Raw genomic sequence first — 10217 nt, 5'->3', positions numbered from 1 at the left:
CTCGGGATGGACCAATTCCTCCTCCTGAGCAAAATCCTCAACCAGAGGCTCCCGTTGATGACATTCCTCAACCAGAGCAAGCTCCTCAGCCTAAAGCACAAGCAGATGAAGTTCCTCATCCTAAGGAACATGCTGAGGAAAATGCACCAAATCCAGAGAATGCGCTTGTCGTCATCAATCCAGAAACTGTGATGATTGTCTCTTCTCCGCGGAAGAAGCAAAACGTTCAGCCGATGCAGCGTCAACTGTTCTCCAAGCAGCCAAAGTTTCAAAAGGAATCCTTCTTTGAAGAATGCATGTACTTCATCGGAGAAAATCCCTATGACAAGCCTCGCATCAGGCATCTGAAGTTTTGGACCAGGACAAAGCTCAACTACTATGCATCTGTGTTGTGTGGAAGAAACAAGATTTTCCAGCACACACATATGCCTCATGTTGAGCTAGACGAAATTTCGTGCTTTGCTCCAGTCCTCAACGTTCTTCATGAAGCAGGACTGCTCCCCATGTGCTCAGATATCTGCGATTGGAACAACGACACTGTTCTTCAATTTGATGCAACTATGCACATCTCTGGAGATCCAACAGACATCAACACTTGGGTGCTGGATTGGATGACGCAGCATACACACTTCCAGGCTCCTGCCAAGGAGCTGCTGCGTGAACTTCCAGTGTCAATTCCCTCAGAGCAGGCAATAAAGTTGTACGATGAATGTGAGTTGGCAAACAAGCTGATGGAAGTCCTGATGAATCCTTTGGCCAAGGGGCAACCACCAAGAACAACCTTCCTGGTCCATGAGTTGAAGTATGAACCCAGGACGGTTTACAGAATCCTCTGCAGTATTCTTGCGCCTATCAAGGGTCATGATGATGAAGAAGACGTCGTAGGCATCATGAAGAATATCCTCTTCAACATCATCCATGGCATTCCCATCAAGATCCACGATTTCTTCTTGAGGACTCTGGCGGAAAATGCTCTTTCCCCTTTTGACCTGAAGATTTATGCTCCATGGATCATGAGATTCATCAGACGCAGGTCAGACATCAACGATCACTCTGATTTCAACAATCATCTAGGTTATATGCCTCCTCCAAAGGTCAACAAGAAGACTTTCGAGCCTGTTGAAGGAAAAGGCAAGTCGGTTATTGATGAAGGCAGTCGGCCCCTTGATGGCCAGTTCCGAGAGCCAGATGCATATTCCTCATGGGATGACACGGAAACCCATCCACCAAGTCATGTTGCTCCAAGGGTGATGAATACCAGAGAGCTTCTTCTCAGTCTTCACCAAAAGGTTGATCGGAATCACAAGTGGGTCAAACGCCAGTTCGGCGCCATTGCGAAAACCCTCAATGAAACACAGAATGCCGTGAAGCTTAACCATCATTATCTTCATGAGGTTTTTGATCACACCTGGGCCACACTGGCTCATTTGAAGACTCGAGCAAAACTTGAAGAATTGGAGTTTGTACAGGAGTTCGACTGGTCGTGGCCACCAAAGAAGAAATTCAGGCCAATTTCAGTTCCACACCTTGAGGACAGTTCATTTTCTTAATTCCACACTGCTGAATCAGATGAAGACCAACAATATACTGCCACTAGGCCAAGGAGGAAATCGGCTCCCAAGAATCCTGATGCGTCTTCCGCAACTGCCAAGAAGTGAAAGTCTTCACGGGCGTTAGTCCTCAGTTTGTCCCTTTTTGTCACTTGATGACAAAGGGGGAGAAATCTGAGAGTTAGTCTTCACACGGGATATATTTTGGGGGCTTATAAACTTTATTTAAGTTACAAACTCTTGGCTCTTCTGAAGTGTTTTATGTAATGAGTTGTAACTTAAGCCCGATGGTACTCTGACGCTTTTGAATGTTTTTCTTCGCATGCTTATTCCTCAAAAGTTTAATGCACGCATGCTGGAATTCGTCAGATACCATTTGTCATCATGCATCCTCAATTTCTTCATACTATATGTCGTATGTATGCATGATTTACAAGACTCACGGTGAGATCTCCATGATATAAATCATCAATGTGCATTTGCTGTGAAAAGCAAAATCCTCAAGATATGCACATCTTCAGGGGGAGTCTCTATGAATCGTGATTTCAAATTCCTGAAATGAGTACTTACACTTCATATTTTTATCCCTATTGAAGACTTAACCTAATTGTCATCAACCACCAAAAAGGGGGAGATTGTAAGTGCATCTAGTGCCCCTTAGTGATTTTGGTGGTTTGAAGACTTATAGGTTAAGTATATAATGTGCTCATGAGTGTACACAGGATCTATAAGTCGCTGAGGAGTTTCAAATATTCGATGAATATCGAACCGTAAAAATGTATATCTTCGGCTGAAGAAATTGGTCTGAAGCTGAAGAATTGAATCGCGATGAAATTGCGATGAAATTGATATTCCTCATGAAGATATTGAAAATGAGGAGTTTGGTCTGTCCTGAAGAAAATCAATCTGAAGACTTTGAAGCATGAAGATTAATCCTTTCTGTTTTATTTTCTTCACACTTGAGTAATAGGAACACCGTACTATTAAAGGGGGTCAGAGTAACACATTGGAATGAATTTCCTCATGATGCTCAACCCAAGCCTAATCCTACCAAAAGCCACAAGTGAGGAATATGAGAGACATGAGGACTCTCACAGTTGAGGGTCCCGACCGTTACCGCAAGTTGCGCCACATCATTGATCTTATCCACACCAACGGTAATATTATTTAAGGGCATTAATGTCAAATCATGTCGGGATGCTCCCAGGCTATAAATAGCCCCCCAACCATTAGCTGGTTGACTGCTCCGTTAGAAACTGACACTTGTCATATGGGCTACCCAAATTCCTGAGAGTCTTCGAGAGTAATTCATCAGTGAGGAAATACCCCAAACACCAAACCACAAATCGAAAACCAAGTGATTGAGCATCACTGAAGAAGTTGTTCCTGTGTGGGACTGAAGCCTTTTACCTTTGAGAACTGTGCATCCTCCAGACGGTTAGGCGTCATGGTCTAGAGCAATCCAGCAGCCAATTGTGGATCGCCAGGTGACCAAGTTTGTGAGGGTTTGGAAGTCTGCCCTGAAGACTTACCATGAGTGTTGGGCGAGGACTGTGTGTTCTTAGCCCAACGAGAATACAATAGGGACTGCGTGTCCCGGGACAGTGTGTCTTTTGGTTTCAATACCTAGCTGCTCCAAACCAGATGTACAACTGTCACAGCAGTTGGATCTGGGTCATCAACCACTGTCTTCACTGTGAAACGGTTCTATTTCTTCAACTCTTTCCAGTCCTCAGCTTGTGTGTTGATGATTTTCACTGTCATTGTTTGAAGAATTTGCTGAAGACTTTCTCTGAAATTCCTCAACCCCAAATTCTTCACGCGAGTTAATCCTCATCTGCTTTCTCCGTGCCTGCGTACTGTGATAACTGTTTTTCATATTCCTCACCCTGAAAAACTGCTATAGTGATACTTTGCACTCCTGATCCTTTTGCTGTTTCCGCTGCAAGTTAGTCATAAGTGAGGAATTTCCTCAAAAGGAATTTCCTCAGTGATGAAATTCTAAAAATCTCCTATTCACCCCCCTCTAGTCGATATAACGCACTTTCACTATGGTGCTCTAGGTGGCATGAGTTGCGAAACAATTTCCACATTGTCTTAACTGTGTATCAAACCCGCAACTCAGATATTCATCTCCATGATCATATCGTAGTCATTTCATCCTCTTGTCACGACGATCTTCACTCTGAAATAGCTTGAACTTTTCAATATTTCAGACTTGTGATTCAGCAAGCAAATACTCATGTATCTACTCAAATCGTTTGTGAAGTAAGAACATAACGATATCCACTGCGTTCCTCAGCACTCATTGAACTGCATCCATCAAAATGTATTACTTCCAACAAGTTACTTTCTTGTTCCATCTCACTGGAAAAACGAGGCCTTCAGTCATCTTGCCAAGGTGGTATGATTTGCATGCCTCAAGTAATTCAAAATCAAGTGAGTCCAAACGATCCATCTGCATGGAGTTTCTTCATGCGTTTATACCAATAGGCATGGTTTGCATGTCTCAAACGTTTCAAAAATGAGTGAGTACAAAGATCCATCAGCATGGAGCTCCTTCATGCATTTTATACCGATATAACTCAAGTGGCAGTGCCACAAGTAAGTGGTACTATTATTACTACTTTGTATCTTCTGGCATCAATATTATGAACATGTGTACCACTACGACCGAGATTCAATAAACCATTGAAGGCATTTATTCAAGCAAATAGAATAACCATTATTCTCTTTAAATGAATAATCGTATTGCAATAAACATGATCTAATCATGTTCATGCTCAACGCAAACACCAAATAACAATTATTTAGTTTTAACACTAATCCCCATAGTAGAGGGAGCGTCCCATGTTTGATCACATCAACCTTGGAAACACTTCCAACACATATCGTCACCTCGCCTTTAGCTAGTCTCTGTTTATTCCATAGCTTTTCTTTCGAGTTACTAACACTTAGAAACCGAACCAGTATCTAATACCCTCGTGCAACTAGGAGTACTAGTAAAGTACACATCAATATCATTTATATCCAATATACTTCTGTCGACTTTGCCAGCCTTATCATCGACCAAGTATCTATGGTAGTTCCTCTTCAGTGACTGTTCCCCTCTTTACAGAAGCACTTAGTCTCGGGTTTGGGTTCAACCTTGGGTCTCTTCACTAGACCAGCAATTGGTTTGCTGTTTCATGAAGTATCCCTTCTTGCCCTTGCCCTTCTTGAAACTAGTGGTTTTACTAACCATCAACAATTGATGCTCCTTTTTGATTTCTACTCTCGTGGTGTCAAACATCACGAATAGCTCAAGGATCATCATATCTATCCTGATTTGTTATAGTTCATCACGAAGCTCTAGTTGCTTGGTGGCAGTGACTTTGGAGAACCATCACTATCTCATCTGGAAGATTAACTCCCACTCGATTCAAGCGATTGTAGCACTCACACAATCTGAGCACATGCTCAACAATTGAGTTGTTCTCCCTTACTTTGTAGAAAAAGAATCTTGTCAGAGGTCTCATACCTCTCAACAAGGGCACGAGCATGAAATCCCAATTTCATCTCTTGGAACACCTCATATGTTCCGTCACGTTCAAAATGTCTTCGGCGCCTCAATTCTAAGCCGTTAAGCATTACACACTGAACTATCACGTAGTCATCAAAATGTGTATGTCAGATGTTCGCAACATCCGCAGACGACGCTCGAGGTTCAGCACACCGAGCGTTGCATTAAGGACATAAGTCTTCTACGCAGCAATGAGGACAATCCTCAATTTACGGACCCAGTCTGCATAATTGCTACTATCACCTTTCAACTAAATTTTCTCTAGTCATTGACTATGTTCATGATAATTTGCATAATTTGCAAAGACCTTTGACTATGTTCATGATAATTTGAGTTTAGCTAATCATATTACTAATAACTCCCACTCAAATAGACATCCATCTAGTCATTCGAGTGGTGCATGATCCAAATCCACTAACTCAAGTCCGATCATCACGTGAGTTGAGTATAGTTTCAGTGGTGAACATTTCCATGTTAATCATATCAACTATATGATTCATGCTCGACATTTCGGTCTCTTGTGTTCTGAGGCCATGTATGTACATGCTAGGCTCGTCAAGTTTAAATCGAGTGTTCTGCGTGTGCAACTGTTTTGCACCTGTTCTATGTGAACGTTGAGTCTATCACACCCAATCATCACGTGGTGTCTCGAAACGACGAACTGTCGCAACGTTGCACAGTTGGGGAGAACACAATTTATCTTGAAATTTTAGTGAGGGGTCACCTTATAATGCTACCGTCGTCCTAAGCAAAAGAAGGTGCATAAAAGGATTAACATCAAATGCAAATCATAAGTGACATGATATGGCCATGATCTTGTGCTTCTTGATTTCCATCATCAAAGCACCGACATGATCTTCATCGTCACCGGCGCCACACCATGATCTCCATCATCGTGCTATCTATTCTATTACTACTAAAGCTACCACATAGCGATATAGTAAACACATCTGCAAGCAAAAACATTAGTTTAAAGATAACCCTATGGCTCCTGCCGGTTGCCGTAGATCGACGTGCAAGTCAATATTTAACTATTAAAACATGATCATCTCATACATCCAATATATCACATCATGTCTTTGGCCATATCACATCACATGCATACCGTGCAAAAACAAGTTAGACGTCCACTAATTTGTCGTTGCATGTTTTACGTGGCTGCTATGGGTATCTAGTATGATCGCATCTTACTTACGCAAAGCCACAACGGTGATATGCAAATTGCTATTTAACCTTCTCCAAGGACCGCCTCGGTCAAATACGATTCAACTAAAGTTGAAGAAACAAACACCCACCAGTCATCTTTATGCAACAAGTTGCATGTCAGTTGATGAAACCGGTCTCTCATAAACGTACGAGTAAGGTTCGTCCGGGGCGCTTCAATTCAACAATACCGCCGAATCAAGAACAGACTAAGGAGGGCAGCAAATCGAACATCAACGCCCACAATAACTTTTGTGTTCTACTCGAGATTTCATCTACGCATGAACCTCGATCTGATACCACTGTTGGGGAATGTTGCATGGGAAACAAAAAATGTCCTACGCGCACGCAATACCTATCCATGGTGATGATCATCTACGAGAGGGGAGAGTGAATCTACATACCCATGTAGATCACTAGGCGGAAGCGTATATAACGCGGTTGATGTAGTGGAACATCTTCGTGATCCAAATTGCAGCCCGTCCCGCGATCTCATAACGATCCGTCCCGCGATCCCATCACGAGCCATCCCGATCTAGTGCCGAACGGACGGCACCTCCGCGTTCAGCACACGTATAACTCGATGACGACCTCCGCCTTCTTGATCCAGCAAGAGAGACAGGGAAGTAGATAAGTTCTTCGGCAGCATGACGGCGCACCGGTGGTGGTGGTGAATCTGTTTGTGCAGGGCTTCGCCTAAGCACCGCAGAAAACTGATCTAGAGGAGAAATTGTGATTTAGAGTTGAGGTAGCACGTGGCTAAAATTGTATATAAAAACTCCTCAACCCTCGAGTATACATAGGAGGAGAGGAGGGAGGCCGTTGTCCCTAGGGTTTCCCCTTTGGTCGGTTGAAGTGGAGGTGAGGAGGATTCCTCCTCCAATCCTAATCCTAGTAGGATTCCCCTTGTGTTTTTTCCCTTATTCCTCATCCAGCCGCATGGGTCCTTCGAGGTGGCGCCGGCCAGACCACCAGGGGCTGGTTTGCCTCCTGTCTTGGCCCATGAAGCCCCTAGGGTCGTCACACCCCTCCCGGAGGTCCCCCGGTACCCTCCCGGCACTCCCGGTACACTACCGATGAGCCGAAAACCTTTCCGGTGACCAAAACAGGACTTCCTATATATCAATCTTTACCTCCGGACCATTCCGGAGCTCCTTGTGACGTCCAGGATCTCATACGGGACCCCGAACAACCTTAGAACACAAACACCTATAACTCAACTATATTGAAACGTCGCCGAACCTTAAGTGTGCAGACCCTGCGGGTTCGAGAACTATGCAGACATGACCTGAGACACTATTCTGCCAATATCCAATAGCGGGACCTGGATTTCCATATTAGATCCTACATATTCTACGAAGATCTTATCAGTTGAACCTCTATGCCAAGGATTCATATAATCCCGTATACCATTCCCTTTGTCCTTCGGTATGTTACTTCCCGAGATTCGATCGTCGGTAGCTCTATTCCTATTTCATTCTCGTTACCGGCAAGTATCTTTACTCGTTCCATAATACAAGATCTGTGACCAACTCTTTAGTCACATTGCTTGCAAGGCTTATATGTGATGTTGTATTACCGAGTGGGCCCCGAGATACCTCTTTGTTACACGGAGTGACAAATCCCAGTCATGATCCATGCCAACCCAACAGACACCTTCAGAGATACCTGTTGAGCACCTTTATAGTCACCCAGTTACGTTGCGACATTTGATACACACAAGGTATTCCTCCGGCGTGCGGGAGTTGTATGATCTCATGGTCATAGGAACAGATAGATTGACATGCAGAAAACAGTAGCAATAAACTGACACGATCATATACTATGTTTATAGTTCGGGTCTTGTCCATCACATCATTTTCCTGATGATATGATCCTGTTATCAAGTGACAACACTTGTCTATGGCGAGGAAAGCTTGACCATCTTTGATCAACGAGCTAGTCAACTAGAGGCTCACTAGAGAATGTGTGTTGTCTATGTATCCTCACATGTATTTGAGTTTCCAATCAATACAATTCTAGCATGGATAATAAACGATTATCACCAACAAGGTAATATAATAATAACCAATTTATTATTGCCTCTAGGGCATGTTTTCAACAATCCCTCCCCTGGTTACTTCCGTGTCCCTGCCCGCGAGCACCTTGGGCGTCGAACACTGCTACCTTGCCGCCCCGGTGGCCTTCTGCTGTGCCGCGGTGGCGAGCCACAACCCCTCACCCCGGCGACCTCATGCTAGGCTATCGTGGATGAATCCAGATGACAACGTGCAACCACGACCGGGATGGCTGCCCCCGGCGCCTCCCGCCACCGCCATGGCCTCCCCCAGCGCTACCAGATCCTGGACATGCCACCTCTCTCCGAAGCGTGACTCTCGGGTGGACAGAGCGTCCAGTACCTAACCCCATCATACCGCTGTGCACATCTCCCAGCGGTGCTGCAGGGGCATGATGGCGGCGTTAGCTACCTCCTGACGCGGCCATCACCCTCACCTCCCATGGATCCGCTGGATCTAACCCCCTTGCTCTCACTTCCAGCGAGTCCATGCCGACGAGATCCACCCCCGTCCCCTGATCCAGGTCAGTAGGAAAAAGGGCGTTACTCTAATTCGATAGAGCTTCTCATGACCGATTCATTTGGTATGTTTTCAGTTCAGATGTGGTAGTAGGTTGACCACCGGTCTTCCGCCAGAGAGATCCCTCCGATGAGCCGCCCGGAGTCAGTGGGGTTGCAGCTCGCTTTGCAGGGGCACCCCATTTGTCGCCAGCGTGCAGTTCGGCTCACGGAGGACCCATGTAGTCGACTTGAGGGGTGAGCGGTTGTTGCGCCCCAATGCAGTCATCAACGACGACGAGAAAAATGGAAGTATTATAGTTCACTAGTATTTGGAGTGAAAATCAGAGGATGTTATTTCTAGTTCACTCATATTTCTCTTTGTTTTTGTTTCCTATGCACAAAGGTTCACTATCCGTGTTCTTGTGGTTCACCGTCCGTGTCTCTTTGTTTTTGTTTCAGTAGACTGCAGAGGTGTTTCCACCAAATCCGCACTAGATCGCTGCCAAAAACCGAGGAGAACAACTCCTGATGGCGTGCAGTTTGCCTGAGTCCCTCGATGTGGTGTGGTGCCTCACCGGTGTCCAATTGTCGTTCAGAATTTTTTTCCTCTGGATTTTAGGTGTGCACAACACTGTAGTACACCTAAGTCCTCGGTGCAGTGGGCGACGTGCTTTCCACGATGACGAGCTCTTAGCAAGAAAATTTTAGATTATTTGTGCATATTTGTGGATCAATTAGATTTACAATTCAGTGCACTACGTTGTTTATGGGGACAAAAAATTGGTTGTATATTTTGGTGCTTTTTTCCTTTCAAAAACTTAAAAGAAATCATGCAACTCCCTTAACCGTTTGATGCAGTGCGATTTTTATTGGAGGTAGTGCGTTCGGTCGTTTAATGTTGTTCATCTCGTGCAATAAATTGTTATGGAAAGGACAAAAAAATTGTAGCTCACTTCATTGATAGTGTTGAGGTTCACTTACACCCAACATGAAGTGCGGACCACTCCCTTGTCTGAAAAAATTCACGTCCAACAAAATAAAAAACAAGATGTGCGGTTGTTTGTCACGTGCAGTGCGGTTTTCCGTCAAAAAGCAGCATGCTCTTCTATTTGATGTGGTTCACGTGTTGATTTGGGTGTCGCAAAAAACATAGTGTTCACACTTTGCTGAAATCAAAACTGCTCTTAAACCGTAAGGAACTAGAGCGATTGTTCTACATGAAAAAGTTGTGCCTCGTCAATATCTTTCTAACGCCATATCATTTGCATCGTTTCGACAAACGATTTGAAAAAAATTACGAAAGTACGCTTGCTGCAACTTGTAGGCAACGACACCATTTTAAAAA

General features: G+C 44.3%; 1 pseudogene; it reads left to right on the top strand.

Moving 5' to 3' along the window:
• Positions 1 to 8406: 8406 nt before the first annotated feature.
• Positions 8407 to 9024, top strand: LOC123398570 (annotated as a pseudogene).
• Positions 9025 to 10217: the final 1193 nt, after the last annotated feature.

The sequence above is a fragment of the Hordeum vulgare genome, chromosome 1H (assembly GCF_904849725.1).
Source record: "Hordeum vulgare subsp. vulgare chromosome 1H, MorexV3_pseudomolecules_assembly, whole genome shotgun sequence".
Classification (NCBI taxonomy): domain Eukaryota; kingdom Viridiplantae; phylum Streptophyta; class Magnoliopsida; order Poales; family Poaceae; genus Hordeum; species Hordeum vulgare.
Note: the sequence above shows the minus strand (reverse complement) of the source record. Positions and strands in the feature narration are given on the sequence as shown.